At 39.9% G+C, this 18,596-nt stretch overlaps 1 protein-coding gene across 2 annotated transcripts in view; it reads right to left on the reverse strand.

The window, feature by feature from the left end:
* The window catches only part of pou6f2 (POU class 6 homeobox 2), a 459,367-nt gene that overhangs the window by 85,778 nt on the left and 354,993 nt on the right, over positions 1 to 18,596 (reverse strand). The gene's annotated exons all lie outside the window — the stretch shown is intronic.

Raw genomic sequence — 18,596 nt, forward strand, 5'->3', positions numbered from 1 at the left:
GCATTGTATTACGGCATACCACAATGCAGTGTCCCAATACTTTACCCGTGTTGTGCCTTATCTTTTTACATCCTTTTCTGATCCTGTGTAAAGGTTTGCTCACTTTAACTAACCCTAAGTGAGTGCATTAGTAACACTGTACTGGAAGATAAACCAAATAAAGTAAATAACCTTAAAAATATGATCAAAATGATAAAATACAATGTGCAGATTAGGAAACACTCAAATGACTAGTAACTAGCAAGAAAATAAATACATCAAACTTAAGTAGTATAATTTTACTAGCCAACCCGCGGCGTAGCATACGCTGCATAATCAGGCCGCTTTTTAAATGATTTTTAAGCACAGAGGAAAAAATAAACATTTGAAAAATCCGTAATTTAATAAACTACCAAGAAAAGTAACATTGCAACAATGCACGCTACGAACCAACATACAATTGTCCGTGACTGAAAACCGGAGGAGTGCCGTCGCGCTTTCTCCTTCCAAAGCGAAGGACGGGGTTGAACGGCGCTCGTTCAGTATGCACTGCCCACTTATGTGCCCGCCCCCAACTCCCTACCTGAGTCGCTTTCGTCTGTGTACAGTCCACACGCACCTGTGAGTCACGTTGACTGTTAATTTTCCAAACACCGCCTCAGTCGGTTTCCACGTTAATTTTTCATTGTTCTTTGCGGTTCCGGCTGCTTTTTTTTATATATAATCCACCAAGTTACCTGACCATGGAGAGCTTTACAAAGGGCAGGGACGTAATCAGTGCGAGTGTATGACCCGCACGTACTGGGAATTTCTCGTTCGTGGGCAACAATTGGAAGCCACGGTCTCCATCACGAATGGGGTTCAACGGCTTACCCACGCCGGGTAGACACACGTTGATCCATTCAGTGTAGCGCGCGTGCAGTACCGGACATACAATTGCATCACAGACCTGTTAATGCTCAATCTCACGTGGCTGAAAGCCACTTGTCCCTCTAAGAATTTGGACGCCGACCGCTGTTGGGTCGTGTAACTATTTAGCAGGTGGGAGTCTCGTTCATTTTCGGAAATAAGCAGCCAAATCGCTCCAACAACTAAGAACTGCCATGCACCACCACCCACAGAATCGAGAAAGAGCTATCAATCTGTCAATCCTGTCCGTGTCCGGGCTGGGTGAGGTTTCCTGTGTTGAGTCAAATGAAGCGAAAGGCTCCACACCTGGTGTGGATTCCTTTAAGTTTCAGCTTTGTAACCATACTCCCCCCTGAACCCAAAGACTTTGGTTACCCGGTTGGGGTCATGGGAATGACGCCGCTGGATCGCCTGTTGCGGGGCCTGCATTGGTGAAGCAGGTGAAACGGTAATGAAACAGAGGCACAGGGCTTATTGGTTTTTAAAGACTGCTTCCTTCATTGGGTTTTAACCAATGCACGGAATGAACCAACACACAATCGTCCGTGCGGCGCTCAGGGTGAAACGGGAGGAGAGGAGAAGGACATCCACTCCGCTCCCTCCGTCATGCTAGTCTGCTGATTTCTTGTTCAGTATACACTGCCTGCTCATGTGTCGTCTTTGTACAGTCCAGATGCACCTGTGACTAACGTAGACTTTTCATTGCTCTGTGCGGTTTTGGCTGCCTTTCCATATTTAATCCACCAAGACATCCGACCACGGTGGGAGGGGGGTGTGTACATAGTGCAGGAGTATCTAAGAAGACGCATGTTTGTCAAGGATGCGAATTGCTGTATGTAGCGTGTAAAACAGTTTGCTATAGTGCACGCGGTCGTGCGTCGTAACCGAAAACTCGTTTTTTAAAGACTGCTCACTTCATTGTGTTTTAACCTCAGTTTTAAGGATCCCATGGGATACCCCTCACAAACAGTTTTACACGCCGCATATGGCGATTCACCTCCGCGAGAAACATGCCTCTATTAACAGTCAACGTGGGTCGGAGCTGCATGTGACCTCTACGACAGACGAATATAAATGACCCCGGTTTTTCTGTGTCGTCGCGTCCGAGTTGGTGGGCGTGGCTCTGTGAGTTGTCGTCGTATTCAATGGTCTTGGAGTTGCCCCTTCCGGCGTGCTTTCCATGGTTGTCTTGCCTTAGTGAATTATATATATAGATTATGACATTTAGATCATCAGACAGCCAAACTGAGACAATGGCCTCTGTACTGTCAAATACTTATGCACACTTTGATGTAGGTCATTACAATGACATCACAACATAGTGGACTCAGAAAATGCCTAAATGGCTGTAGAATTGTACAGCTTTTAAGATGTTCTGACACTTTAAAAAACTAAGCCTTGTTGCAAGTACCTCTTGAGAATAACACTAAATATGGCAAGATGTTTGGATGTATATAATACAGTAATAACATGTTAAGGGTTTTAACAATATTATGTAATTCTTATTCTTCTTTAAAAGATTCAGTAATTGACTTTTACACACATTCAACACACTGAGTCACACCAGGCATTGAAAGAGTAAAACAAGACCAAAACTCTTGTCTATCCACCAAAGGTTAAACACTGAAACTTCTGATGGTCAAAACAAACTTTCATTTTACCAAGCAAATTTTCTTTTATATTTGCAGTAGTCTACTACAGCCTTGAATTTACCAGCAAGTTCAAAGAGTTTAACTCTAAATAACAGCATGGGGCTAATAAAAACAGGCAGGAAAAACTGAGTGAGACATTCTGTATAGAGAGAACCCTAACTTCAGTATGCTACATTGATTATTGATTTTGACAAAGAGTCTTGTTTTTAGAAATTTCTCACTTTGACAAAAATAAAATAAACCCACCAACGCGTGCTCTTATGCTGTATTCTTAGAAATCGCCTTAGTCAATGGGTGGGCCTCTCTGGCAGTGTCTTAAATTGGTTTGAATCCTACCTGGCAGGGAGAAAATTCTTTGTGAGTTGTGGTAATCAAATCTCAAAGACACATGATATCCGATATGGTGTTCCACAAGGCTCTATCCTGGGTCCGCTGTTATTCTCAATCTATATGCTTCCGTTAGGTCAGATTATCTCAGGTTACAATGTGAGCTACCACAGCTATGCTGATGACACACAGCTGTACTTATCTATAGCACCTGATGACTCCGACTCTTTCGATACACTAACACAATGTCTTACTGGTATTTCTGAATGGATGAATAGTAATTTTCTCAAACTAAATAAAGAGAAAACTGAAATTTTGGTAATTGGCAATAATGGATTCAGCGAGGTTATCAGAAATAAACTTAATGCACTAGGATTAGTAGTTAAGACGGAAGTAAAAAATTTAGGGGTAACCGTTGACTGTAATCTGAATTTTAAATCGCATATTCATCAGACCACTAGGACAGCATTTTTTCATTTAAGAAACATAGCTAAAGTTAGACCTCTTATATCATTGAAAGATGCTGAGAAATTAATTCACGCTTTTGTTTTCAGTAGACTAGATTACTGTAACGCACTCCTCTCAGGACTACCCAAAAAGACATAAATCATTTGCAACGAGTGCAGAATGCAGCTGCTAGAATCCTAACTGGGAAAAGAAAATCCGAACACATTTCTCCAGTTTTGATGTCACTACACTGGTTGCCTGTGTCATTCAGGATTGACTTTAAAATACTGCTTATGGTTTATAAAGCCTTAAATAATCTCGCTCCATCTTATATATCGAAATGCCTGACACGTTATATTCCAAATCGTAACCTTAGATCTTCAAATGAGTGTCTCCTTATAATTCCAAAAGCTAAACTTAAAAGAAGTGGTGAGGCGGCCTTCTGCTGCTATGCACCTAAAATCTGGAATAGCCTGCCGATAGGAATTCGCCAGGCAAATACAGTAGAGCAATTTAAAACACTGCTGAAAACACATTACTTTAACATGGCCTTTTTATAACTTCACTTTAACATAATCCTGATACTCTGTATGTTCAATTCTTCATAATAACTATTCATGGTGGCTCTAAAATCCGTACTGACCCCTACTCTCTCTTCTGTTTCTTTTTCCGTTTCTTTGTGGTGGCGGCCTGCGCCACCACCACCTACTCAAAGCATCATGATGCTCCAACAATGATGGACTGAAAGCCAGAAGTCTACGTGACCATCATCATCAGGTCTTTCCATGAAAATATGATGATTTATGTTAGGTAGAATGCCCAGAGGGGACTGGGCGGTCTCTTGGTCTGGAACCCCTACAGATTTTATTTTTTCTCCAGCTTTTGGAGTTTTTTTTGTTTTTTCTGTCCACCCTGGCCATCGGACCTTACTCTTATTCTATGTTAATTAATGTTGACTTATGTTTATCTTTTATTGTGTCTTCTATTACTCTATTCATTTTGTAAAGCACTTTGAGCTACATTTTTTTTGTATGAATATGTGCTATATAAATAAATGTTGATTGATTGATTGATTGATTGTATGCTACTAGGCATGTAGTCTATACTTGACATATCAAGGAACATTTTATAAGGCACATAAACTTTGCAACACCTTGCAACATAAAACAAGTTCTTGAGCAATATTATTCAATAAATAGTTATAGGTTTCCTCTAGTGTTTGTTTAAAGGCCTCATTTTTTTGTAAGATCATGCAAACTAGTTTACAATTTCTTTAGCATTTCCATGTCTGTTGTGTATGACTGCTCTTTTTAATGTGTTCTTAGCAAAATGACACCTTTTATTGGCTAACTAAAAAGATTACAATATGTAAGCTTTCGAGGCAACTCAGGCACCTTCTTCAGGCAAGATGCAATCATAATGGCTAACATGGTACAACACCCTAGTACTAATGTGTTCTTAAAAAGACCTCTGCTACTTTCTATTTCTATTCAATCCTTATCTGTTATTTGGAAGGACCAAAAAGGTCATAACATTTGGGAATTATAGGGTATACAGAATTTTGCAATTTGCATCCAAAGGCATAATTTAAATTGTCAATAAATTAATACATTGCTGCTAACATTTATTATTTCCCAGCAATCTACATTGTTGTTGATTTCATTCAACTGTTACTGCAATTTCCTAAATCTTAATTGTTTTAATTTGACTTTGTATGTAGTGTTTGAGAATGGCACAGTGGTAATGCTGTCACCTCATGGATTTTGTGTGTTGTTGTGCCCATTCTACCTGTATCTGCATGGGTTTTCAGTTTTACTCCCACAACCCCAACAATGTGAAGGATAGGTTAATTGGCAATTCAAAACTGGCCCCTGTATGGCTGTCGGTGTGTATATGTGAGTGTGTGTATGAGGTGGTCCTGTAATGAACTCATGTTCTGCCAGGGCTGTTTTCTGCATTGCACCTAGGACTGTGGATAGGCTCCGGGGGTCTCATTTATAAAACATTGTGCAGATTTAATTGTGAATATGTGTTTGCCAATATAATATCTGATGTATACAATTTGGTGCATGCACATTTTTATGCAATTCACATTTACACATCACAACCATATATGGACTATCCTAATCAACCAGATACATATGGAATCATCATGCTGCAGACTTTCAATTGGCCAGTAGAGCAATGACACATCAAGAATTTGCCACCTGTATTTGAGGAGTTGTATCCTGTGGGGTTGGGGAAAGGTGTAAGATGCAAGTGTCTGAGTGGGTGACCCTGTCATCCAGCAAATGTAATAACATGGCTTTTGTTACAGTGAATAGTACAGGCCATTTGAGGGCTCAGCCAGTTACCAACAAGCCAGCTTTCAAATACAGCAGTATTAGCAAGTCATCTGCCAATGATACTCTTACTCAAAATAAACGAAACAGTGGTTGACACAGGGCCCTGAGCAACAACATTTGTCAAACTCATCTTGGCATCACAGATGACTTGTACCTTAATGGAATTTAACATTGTATGGTTAACCAAAGCAGTGTCATTCTCGCTAGGTGCCCTTCTTACAATACAAGTACAGTAAAGTGTTCCGATTATGTTAGGAAAACTGGACGCTTTCTTATATTGCCGGCAAAGACATGTTAAGCTTCTTGTATGTACATTCATACCATTCGGATACTGAATGTAGCATCAGTTGGTTATTGGCTTTCAGCACAGTGGGCACGATTGAGTGAAGGTTGCCTGATGTTTTTCTGACCAGTTCCCTGAGAAGTGGCAACAAGTAGCTGATTAAAACCAATAAAAAATCAAAAAAGATCTTCAGTGCAAATATGTAGAACTGGACCTCCTAAAAAGGAACTAAAATACAGTCCATACGTCATATTCATAATTTTTAAGGTTTAATGTGTTTGTCACAACAGCACCCACTATAATAAAAGCTCAATGATATGAATTGTTATATGTATGAGACATCATTTAGCTGGTTTGGCTGAATTTCCCTACTTATTCAAGGGTGTTGCCATTTCCCAGTTTCTCCAAAATGTTTTGTGTGCATGAGTCAGAGTTGGCATAAATACATGCAATTTCTTCCATCAAATTTTCTTTTATTAACCCAGACTTCTGCATGGAAAAAAATGTAGTCCTCTATTTAAAACTCTGACCCCCAGCTCTCTACAATCCTAAACTAGAGTAATTGGATTAGAGATTGTTATGTATTGTCACACATGTGTGCTAGAGCATCACCTTCTGGGCTCATCAGAATTAAGCAACACCACTCAGAGACACGAGGTGGCGCTGTCCCTGACAATACTGTCTCTTTTTCCTCTCACAGCTCAGTGAAACAGCCCAATGAGGGCAACTGAGTCCTCCCTTTCCAGTCCAGAAACTATAAAGCTGAGACGCTCACAGAAGGTGTTGTTTTACTTTGGGAAGAGCAGACCACCAGACAGAGCTTGGACCTGATCATGTGACTCTTACAGAGCTCAACTTTTCTTTTGCTAAACAGGCAATACAGCCTGCTATTTTTTGAGTTTTTTTTGCACCACCGTGCATGTGTGCGTTTGTTTATTTTGGTGAACTGTTTTGTGCCCCATAATTTCTTTGTTGGACTTGTCTGTTCCCTTGATTGAAGATAGGATGTGACAAAATTCTTCTGCTCATTTTAGTAATTATCTATGGTACCTTTTGATGTCTAACAAGTTAAAAGAATTCTAATCCTTTCTTCCCTAGTGAAAATAAACTACTGAGAGTAAAGTATTAAGGTGGATTCACGGTTCAATTTCACTTCTTGTATGTTGACAATATATTAAATATATCTTTTGAAAGGAGTGTTCTGGGGACCACTGCCAGACACAGCTTGAAGTAGAGCATAAGAAAAGATGGCACAGCATTAAACTTTTTACTTTTAATGTAATTCATAGTTTTTCATATAATTGACAATAATTTTCAGTTTTCTTTTTCATTTGGTTTATGTGTCTCCTTTTTATGGCTCACTATAAAACTGCATTACCACACTGCACAATGTGAACTTCTGAACTCAGTAAGGATAAGAAAAGCTTTCTGTATCAATAGATCAACTCACCTTCATGACCATTACCAGTAATTTATCCCTAATACACTTGTATTAGCTTTTTAATTACTGCTCATTTATGGGTAAAATGGTTACTTACTAAAGGTTATAAGTCAATGATAATTTTGTGTTCTGCACTGCTTTTAAATATGCATCAGCTAAGAAAGGAAGAGAATGTCATACAGTATATTATAAACCTCATATGAACAGGTGGATATATTGAGAAAATCTGTTCAACATTTTCTTGCACATAAAGTATAATATAAACTGGACTCACTAGTAATGTACTTCTGAGAGACTTGAGTTGGGAATAAAGGTGAATTATTGGAAGGACTAGATAGGAGAGTGCTATATAATCTAGAGCTCTTTTATACATGTTATGACATTTATTTTATTTTCTTAGTTAGAAACAGAATTAGTCAATGAATCCAGTAATGTTTCCTGAAGGTATTTTAAAAATACTTAAATAGTAATTGTTAAATTCTTGTAGATTCTAAGATCTAGGACTGCATACCAGTGGAAAAGAGTTCCCGGGATAAAATCACAAGGTGACACTGATTTTTTAATATGGTTCATACTGATTAAGGAGATCAGTCACCTTACAAAATGAAAGATGTTTTATAAACAAAACATTGACAAACTGAATGACTATTCAATTAATGCCACTGTGTAAAGTAGTTAGACTGTTACTCAGTCTGTTAATATTTATTGAGTATAACAGCACTCATAGTAAACACTACTGCAAAGATCTTTGTAAAGTAATTTATGTTACAATTCAAATGTGGTCCCCTCAGGCCATATACATTTCTTACTGATTTATATTTATTGTCTTTCTTTACGTCTGCTTATTGTTCTGGGTATTCTTGTTTGTGTGTGTGTGTGTGTGTCTACAAGCATGCACAAGCAAATCAATTAAAAGATCACAAATCTGCAAGCAACTCCGACCAAAACTGTACAGTTAAAAAATATATATATATATATATATAAATCTTATTTTTATAAAAAACAAAACAAATATATGTAATTAAATATTTTGATTACTTTTAACTCGTGAGAACCTATAACTACTCTGAATCATAAAAATTGCCAACAAAATCAAACATAAGTGCCACAGAAATGTTAATAAAAAAGACTAAGGCTTCATTTAAACATTTACCACTGTGAGGACACCGTGCCATATGTCATAAAATATGTGTAACTTTCATGAAAACATTGTGCACTAAAGCAATGCCAGTGCCCTAAAAATACCACGACACAACACACATATTGCAAATTTCACCATTTGTAACAATAACTGAGATTACCAGGAATACCATGTTCCCGGTGAACAGTACATTACAACCTCAACTTGGGTAAATTCATCATATGCAAATTTCACTTTATGTGAACTAAATGTGGAATACCGATATAAAATGGCTGGAAAAAGGTGGAAAATTGAGTAAGAGGAGGATGTGTTATTTTCTTGTGCAAGAGAGGCTTGTTGTCCTATCGATCTCTCCCAAGCACTTCTGCATAAGTATATTCCGTACTCTTGAGATTTTAGATGGCTATGCAATAAAGAAGAACACACCCATTAGAGATTCTCACTCTCTTTTATCCATCCTTGTACACAAAGAATCCCATGTTCTTGCAATGATTCACTCACTGTGATATTCACGTTTGCACAAGAATGTATAAGTTACACGCCTGTTGCCACACTTTCTCTCACGCAGCTGCACTTGGTAATGAAAGAAAGAATATGACATGCACTACAGTTATGCTCATTAAATCTCATACATAGTTGGAGGAGAAGCAAGATGCGCTATTTTTATATTATATTTATATATAAAATGTATATTTAAAGCTACTAATGTACATTTATATATGAACAGACTTGATATATATATACATATATACGTAATGTACATATTAATTTGTATAGGTCAAATCATGTTTGCTGTCATATTAGGGTCAACGTAATGGGTTATGTCAGGACATTTCATTACAGTATATGCAAATTTGCATTATACATGATGCTTAGAAACACAATCTTTACATAAGACAAGTTTCCATTGCAGAATTACTTGCCTTATCTTCCAATGTGTTAATGTACAACTTCACTGTTTGTCCTATATATAGTAAGAACAGGATTCTTAGTTTGCTTTATTTGGAAATGCTGTAAGCAGTCAGATCCAAATGTAAATCCTACTCACATGTTGTGGTGTGAAATTTGGCAAATAAGTTGATAAATATTTTTTATGTCTTCATTTGTAACTTATAACACTAATGTCAATCATTGATAAGAACAGCAATGGTTTGATGGTTAAGAACCAAGTATTTCTCTGCAGGACTCTCTAAGTCAACCCCCACAGGAAAGCCAGACTGCCTAACTGGAAAGTTTTACCTTAACAAATGGTTTTGGGGGCAGGTGTGAAGATATTCTGTGCCCCATTGGTCTGAAGTATGGCTGTTTAGAATTGGCTTGTAACAGAAGAACATTTTTACAATGACAGCAGTTAACCCTAATTTTTTATTACCGGCCAATAATTAAAAAAGGAGATAAGCATCTTTCAATCTTTATTTGAAGTTACAAACTCCTCTTTGCATTTAGATGGATGGGAATACATTTTGGTAAGCTAATCTCAATCTTCTACTTTAAAGTTTTTTCTTTGAAACTCCTATATCATCGTTTCCCAACCTGTGGACCATGGAGGGCCCGTGGCGACATTGCAACAGGCCTGTGGCTGACCTTCTCATTTTTTAATGAGAAGTCAATTATTGCTGTTGCGTCACTTATTGCTCCAGCAACATCTTATGCTTCATTTTAGTTCTCTCACTTGTTAAGTTTCCCCACTCTCAATGGCTTATTTTATTCTAAAACAGCTGATTTCACTCTTTGTAATTGGTTCATATTATCAATAAAATGAAGATGACACAGGTTTCATCAATTCTCTAGCTAACTTGTTTCTATTTACAGTTGTGTGTTCTAGGCCAACATGTGGAGTAAAGCGAGAGGGCGATCACCTCAGGTGGCCTTTGGTAAGGGTGGCATTTTCATGTAATATTTTTCTCCAGAGAGAGCTGAAGATCACGGCCTGATGAAGCAAACAGGACAACATCATCTGCAAAAAGCAGTGACCCAATCCTGAGTCCACCAAACCGGACCCCTTCAACACCCTGGCTGCGCCTAGAAATTCTATCTATAAAAGTTATGAACAGAATCGGTGACAAAGGGCAGCCCTGGCGGAGTCCAACTCTCACTGGAAGCGGGCTCGACTTACTGCGGCAATGCGGACCAAGCTCTGACACGGTTGTACAGAGACCAACAGCTCTTATCAGGGGTCCGTACCCCATACTCCCGAGCCCCCCCACAGGATTCCCCGAGGGACATGGTCGAATGCCTTTTCCAAGTCCACAAAACACATGTAGACTGGTTGGGCAAACTCCCATGCACCCTCCAGGACTCTGCTAAGGGTGAAGAGCTGGTCCACTGTTCAGCGACCAGGGCGAAAACCACACTGTTCCTCCTGAATCCGAGGTTCACTATCCGGCGGACCCTCCTCTCCAGAACCCCGAATAGACTTTTCCAGGGAGGCTGAGGAGTGTGATTCCTCTATAGTTGGAACACACCCTCCGGTCCCCCTTTTTAAAGAGGGGACCACCACCCCGGTCTGCCAATCCAGAGGCACTGTCCCGATGTCCATGCGATGTTGCAGAGGCGTGTCAACCAAGACAGTCCTACAACATCCAGAGCCTTAAGGAACTCGGTATCTCATCCACCCGGGGCCCTGCCACCAAGGAGTTTTTTGACCACCTCGGTGACTTCAGTCCCCGAGATGGGAGAGCCCATCTCAGAGTCCCCAGGCTCTGCTTCCTCGTGGAAGGCATGTTAGTGGGATTGAGGAGGTCTTGAAGTACTCTTCCCACCGACCCACAACGTCCCAAGTGAGGTCAGCAGCGCACCATCCCCACCATATGACACTGCACTGCTTCCCCCTCCTGAGACGCCGGACGGTGGACCAGAATCTCCTCGAAGCCGTCCAAAGTCATTCTCCATGGCCTCTCCAAACTCCTCCCATGCCCGAGTTTTTGCCTCAGCAACAACCGAAGCCGCGTTCCGCTTGGCCTGCGGTACCTATCAGCTGCCTCCAGAGACCCACAGGACAAAAAAGTCCTATAGGACTCCTTCTTCAGCTTGACGGCATCCCTCACCGCGGTGTCCACCAGGGGTTCGGGATTGCCGCCACGACAGGCACCGACCACCTTACGGCCACAGCTCCGGTCAGCCGCCTCAACAATAGAGGCACGGAACATGGCCCATTGGACTCAATGTCCCCACCTCCCTCGGGGCGTGGTTGAAGTTCTGCGGAGGTGGGAGTTGAAGCTACTTCTGACAGGGGACTCTGCCAGCCGTTCCCAGCAGACCCTCACAACACGTTTGGGCCTACCAGGTCTGACCGCATCTTCCCCACCATCAAGCCAACTCACCACCAGGTGGTGATCAGTTGACAGCTCCCCCTCTCTTCACCCGAGTGTCCAAGACATATGGCGCAAGTCCGGCGACACCGACCACAAAGTCGATCATCGACCTGAGGCCTAGGGTGTCCTGGTGCCAAGTGCACATATGAACACCCTTATGCTTGAACATGGTGTTCGTTATGGACAATCCGTGATGAGCACAGAAGTCCAATAACAAAACACCACTCGGGTTCAGATCGGGGGGGCCATTCCTCCCAATCACGCCCTTCCAGGTCTCACTGTCATTGCCCGTGAGCATTGAAGTCTCCCAGCAAAACGAGGGAATCCCCAGAAGGTATGCCCTCTAGCACCCCTCCAGAGACTCCAAAAAGGGTGGATACTCCAAACTGCTGTTCAGTGCATACGCACAAACAACAGTCAGGACCCTTCCCCCACCCGAAGGGGAGGGAGGCCACCCTCTCGCCCACGGGGTAAACCCCAATGCACAGGCTCCAGTGGGGGCAATAAGTATGCCCACACCTGCTCGGCGCCTCTCACCGGGGCAACTCCAGAGTGGTAGAGAGTCCAGCCCCTCTCAAGGAGATTGGTTCCAGAGTCCAAGCTGTGCGTCGAGGTGAGTCCGACTATATCTAGCGGAACCTCTCGACCTCGTGCACTAGCTCAGGCTCCTTCCCCTTCAGAGAAGTGACATTCCATGTCCCAAGAGCCAGTTTCTGTAGCCGAGGATCAGACCGCCAAGGTCCCGCGGCCACCACCCAACTCACACTGCACCCAACCTCCTTGGCCCCTCCCATAGGTGGTGAGCCCATGGGGAGGAGGACCCACTATACCTCTTCGGGCTGTGCCCGGCCGAGCCCCATGGGTGCAGGCCCAGCCACCAGGCGCTCGCCATCGAGCCCCACCTCCAGGCCTGGCTCCAGAGGGGGGCCCGGTGACCCGCGTCCGGGCAAGGGAAAACGTCGTCCAAGGTTTTTATTCTTCATCAGAGGTTTGTTGAACCGCTCTTTGTCTCATCCCTCACCTAGGACCAGTTTGCCTTGGGTGGCCCTACCAGGGGCATAAAGCCCCGGACAACATAGCTCCTAGGATCATTGGGACACGCAAACCCCTCCACCATGATAAGGTGACGGTTCAAGGAGGGGTTATTTATATACTACCCTTCAAAACAGTGAGAAATATTTTCATTTTGGAAGATTAAAATACTGCATAAAATGGTTCATTTGAAGGTACCGTACATTTTAGTACATGGTATTAATGCCCACTTTTCTGATTTTCAGATATTGCCATGTGCAGCACCATTTAAGGGGTGTAATTGTGGAACAATGTTAGTGAAAAGTAGCAATGATAAAAATGAACTGAATATTCCATACCAGCATGCTTTTGACTCTACATGTTGATACAGCCTACTGGAGTTACATTTAAACTTCAGTTAAATGAGTCTCTGTACTGTTTTTTGGCTCATATGTGATTTTTATTGTTTGACTGTTACAATTAATTTTACAAGTGTTTCAAAATTGATTATACTTTGTGCCAATATCTCTTTTAATTCACCAAAATTAATGAAAATTAATTCACCAGAAAATTAAGACCACCATCTGCATACTGACTTCACATTTACAACGCAGGACATCTGTGAATTGGTCAGCTCATTATGGCGAATGCTCAAAGATGTCTGAGTGCCTAATCTGTCTGCATGATTCTCTAGGAAAAATATGTGTTAGATATGTGATATTGCAGAAAACTGTAGGCTGTATTGGCAGACTTTCTTTTTTTTCTATTTCACAATTTTCTTAAAAATATTAATGCATGTAATGTGAGAAAAAAAATGTTTTTGTTGGATTGCATTTCAGAGAGAGAGAGAGCGCGCGCTAAGAAAAGCAAACAATCAAAAAATCAATACGTGCTTTTGTGCTTTTAATTATGCCAAAGCACCGCGATAAAGCGGCATTTTGTAGAGGAGCGTCCGTATCCTCTAGGCAAACAGCCCCTGTGCAAACAGCCCCTCTGCTCACACCCCCTCCGCTCACACCCCCTCCGTCAGGCAGAGAGAGTGAGAGAGACATAGAAAAGCAAACAATCAAGCACCGCGCGGGAAGCATATCGTATATCATTGAGGAGTTTTAGTTAATATGTAATACATGCTCTGATTGGGTAGCTTCTAAGCCATCTGCCAATAGCGTCCCTTATATGAAATCAACTGGGCAAACAAACTGAGGAAGCATGTACCATAAATTAAAAGACCCATTGTTCGCAGAAATCCGCGAACCAGCGGAAAATCCGTGATGCATATTTAGATATGCTTACATTTAAAATCTGCGATGGAGTGAAGCCGCGAAAGTTGAAGCGCGATATAGAGAGGGATCACTGTACATTATACATACATAGCATTACTAACAAATGTACCATCACGCTTTTAAAACCAAAGCAACAAATGGCCACAAACTAGCAATAAGTAAAAAACACACAAACACACACACACACACATATATACATATATATATATATATATATATATATATATATATATATATATATATAAATGCATCTATATATCATTGCACTCAGAGTTCTAATTAGCCGTGCTATTCTTCTATCAAGAAGAAAGAAACACTTTGTAAATAGTAATAAATCTTTTGTTGTTATTATTTCACAGGGTCTCCTATGTTTTCTGAGGAGGTGTTCTTTGCTCCTTTAAGGCTTATTTTGATATAGCTGCAGCACATAGCTAATTATACATGCAAATTAGTCATGCACTGCCACATTGCCAGCAGACAGGGATCAGTGTTATCTTTCTGGTGGCAATACTCATAATATTCTGATTATGGTCAGCTAATGTACCACTAAAATGAAAATACCGCAAATATTTTTTTTTTTTTATAAACACATGTGGGATGGAAGGCTGGAGGACTTATCAGATTGTAATATCACACATGTCCATGTTGCATCTCCTTTGTCAGCCCAGTTAAAGGATACTTACTATGATTATTATTATTTTTGCTGGGTTATTATTTATGTTGCAGCTTAACATTTTTTATATTTATGATGAGTCTTTGTCAGTGCAAATCGCATTGTCTATATAGAGATAATGTCATTTGGTAAAATTTTTTTAATTTAAAAAAACTGTTTAAGATATCAGCCACAACATCTGTTAAAAGTCTTCTTAAATTCACATCATGCATGTTTAGTTGATGGTGTCTCAAGCACTATTATTTAACATGTTGGCCCTGTGTGTGCATTAATCTAACTTGTTTACTAAAATTTTTGAAAGGAAACTGAAAAAAGTGAAGGACTGAAAATTACTCATCTGCTTCAGACTACAAATCCTTTTGATGATATCCTTGGAAAAAAGGGCATCTGTGATAAAAAAAATGACCTGACATGGCAGAAAGAAAACACTGATAAGCTAAGATCTGCTATTAACAAGGATTGTTTTCTAATTAAGCAATTAGGTTGGAACTCATAACTAAAGTAAGTCCAAATTTGCAGACCCCTGATTTTATATATATTTCACAAACTCTCTGATTAGTATGGGTTAATCAGATTTTTCAGGGAACTAAATTATATTTATGTCTAAGGTTTATGGAACCTAAATTTATATTTACAGTTTATACGGCAGCTTTTCTAATTATTATGATTCTTAAGATTATGATTTTGCTGTAACTGTGTTAGGCTGATGAGTCTAGCCCAGATCCAAATTTATAATTAGTCCATAGCAGCATTGAGACTCATATGCATGTGGTATGAATTTATCAACTCAGCTGTACTAGAGCCACTTTTCTCCAGGATTTCTTTTTCTCTACTAGGATTCTGGGGCACCTATGATTGGGAGAGAGAGGGAGACAAAGAGAGAGAGAAATAGATTTTCAATTTATGAGATGTGACCACACCAAATATGGTCAATGAGATGATAAGAGTCACATATAAAGTGGGGTACTTGAGTAATCCATGTTTGCTTAGGTTGTTAGGGGAGTAGGATTAAACAAAGTCACTATGGTAATGCTAGACTAATCATTTGGTCTAGTAAGGAAGAAAACGTGAGGCAGATAAAGAGTTCTTGGGCCGAGTTGATAACAAATTTTATTAGTTTGGAGGTGTGCTCCATAATTTTCAAAGTGGAAACATTTGTTACAGCAGTACCTAAACAAAAAACCATAACTCATCAACTTAGACTCAGCACACTGGCTGCCATAATGTCTTTGTTTACAAGTCTAGATGCTGTGTAAAAAAACTATCTATAAGAAATTAGATAACAAGTAACACAGCCAAAAAAAATAATTTTCAATAAAAAAAGTATCTATGACTGCAGTTACTAATTATCATATAATAATCATATAATGTGTGAGCACATTATATGACAGTTTTGAACATTAAGAAAAATGCTACATTTTGCTTTTTAAACTTAAGTCCACAGGCAACTGTTCTTTTTATAGTATGCAATAAAGTTCATGCTTCAGCTTTTCACAGCTGCTTGCAGGGTTTAGTCTACGAAAAGATCACTCTGGGAATAAATGGCCCCAACTTTATGTATTTTATGATGACTAGATCTGAGGAGAAATAAATACACTTTTTTGATGTTTTGTGGCATGGCTTTACAAAAATGCTTTTCGTTCAATTTTCTAAGTTATTCCAGCATTTCTGTTCATTTCAGCCCCACTGAGAAGCTTCAGGCAGGTTTTATTGTGTAGATATTGGATACTGTGTGTATTCATACCTTTTCTGATAGTAGAAAAGGTAATGTTATCATCAATAGAACGGTGGTACAGTGACCTAATAGGTGATATCTCTTCTTTATAAGGCACACTGGGTTCTGATTCAAACTAGTTAGGATGCAATGAGTTTGCAAGTCCCTTCAACTTTTATAGGAGGCTACGGCTTTGTTTTATAGCCACACATTAAATTCTCACATTCTGTGTGGAGGTATGTATTTGTGTGCACCGCACACCACTGTGGAGGCATATCCTGGGCCAAGTAGAGCACTTGAGAGAAGCATTTATAGACAATTGCTTCTTATTTGCTAAAATCCACTGACCTGGATGTGTGGTCTCAGGTAAGTCTTGGTATTTTCCTGACTTTTGGTTTGGCGGGGAAAGTGTGGCAAATGATTTTTGCCACTGGCCCCAGGTGAGTGATGTAAGGTAGAGCCAGGGGTCTATATGTAAAGGCTTGAGATGAGGCAGCAGGGAGTGTAAGTATTTGATTAGCATTGCAGAGTGGCTAAGGAAGGAGGCAGTAGTTTTTTTCAAGGGACAACTATGGCCAATGTTGTCAGAGTGGTAAGTTCATTCCTCCTTCTCTGACACTCCCAGGCCATTTATAATATACTTATCATTGATGGAACAGGCAAAATATGTAGGTCTATTGTTTGTTTACATATTCTGAATAGTGATCAAGGCAAAATCCTGGACAATTTTAGGGTTTTTATTGATCCTGGATGAAGCGATATTTTAAGACTCAAAAAAGTTAACATTTGGTACCCCTTTATCTAGCTATCTTTTGAAAATGATAGGAATAGATTCACTCTGACTTTACATTTAAAAAGAATACATAATCATGAACAGATTTATTCACACCTAGATGATATTTTTTCCTGGAAGTCTCTGTTGTTTTAAGAATCAGCTTAGCCTATTCTCCAAAATAAGTGGCACTTAGAAAAGAAAACAAAAATGTGGTCACAAAAAGGAGAACTTTTAATGCAGGAAAAAGACATTAATAACATTAATTAATGGGAACTGGATTAAACTTTCTTGAGAGTAGTTGAGAGCACGACTGAAACATCAATACTGTGCAAACCTCTACATGAAGGGTTCATGGAAACTAAGGCTTTCTCTTGTTCAGCAGCTATTATGCTAGGGTTTCACATAAATAGAGGAAGGTAATTTCTAAAAACAGTGATGGTTAGGGGGATGTATGCAAGAACTACAAGCCATTATAGGAATTCCTATATAATACAGTGCGGGTACTCCCAATAAACATACTGCAGCTCTCTTTGGAAGACTTATGTGGATTCTGAATGGTTAGCGCAGGGAAGAAAAGGTAGAACATCAGGCTTTGATTTTAGATTGAAGGACCATGCAAGCAATCCTAAGCAAGAGCAACCTATGTGAAGTTGGCTACATGTTGGCAGTCTTGAAGAGGAGATATATAAAAATGAAAATGGTATTGAGTGTATTTATTAAACCATTAAGTGAGTGTGGACAGCAGCTTAGAATTCACCAGGATGAGAATGTTGCTCAAATGTGGTGATGGAAAGATAAGTGTTGGCTGTTACTTATATAATGCTCATTTGCTTTAATGTTTCTCTGAATGGCTCAAAATGAACAGCTGTGTGAGTTGTCTGAACAGGAGAACATGTAATCTTTACATTGACAACTTTCTGTCCAGGAGTCAAATCCAGAGTCCTTAGAGCTGTCAGTAGGATGTGGTAAGCAATGGTTTACCTGACAGACTTTTTTGTATTACCATGGATGGTACAAGTCTGACATGACACCAACATTTTTATAAATCTTTCAAGTGCCAATATGGTTCATGCAATGGATATATTACATCTCTCTCAAATAAAATGTTACACTTGCTTACTTATGCTTCTTGTGTCAGATATATCATTTTAAATTCTGTCCAGAACCCAAAGTACTAATTTTAAAGCCCGGACAGCATTTGGAAAGTTTACATATCTTGTTTATTGCAATATACTGCTAAAATTAGTCAGGGCCTGCACCTACGACTAAAGAAAAAGTTAAACCTTGTCCGGACGAGTCATG

The sequence above is a fragment of the Polypterus senegalus genome, chromosome 5 (genome assembly GCF_016835505.1).
Source record: "Polypterus senegalus isolate Bchr_013 chromosome 5, ASM1683550v1, whole genome shotgun sequence".
Taxonomy (NCBI): Eukaryota; Metazoa; Chordata; class Cladistia; order Polypteriformes; family Polypteridae; genus Polypterus; species Polypterus senegalus.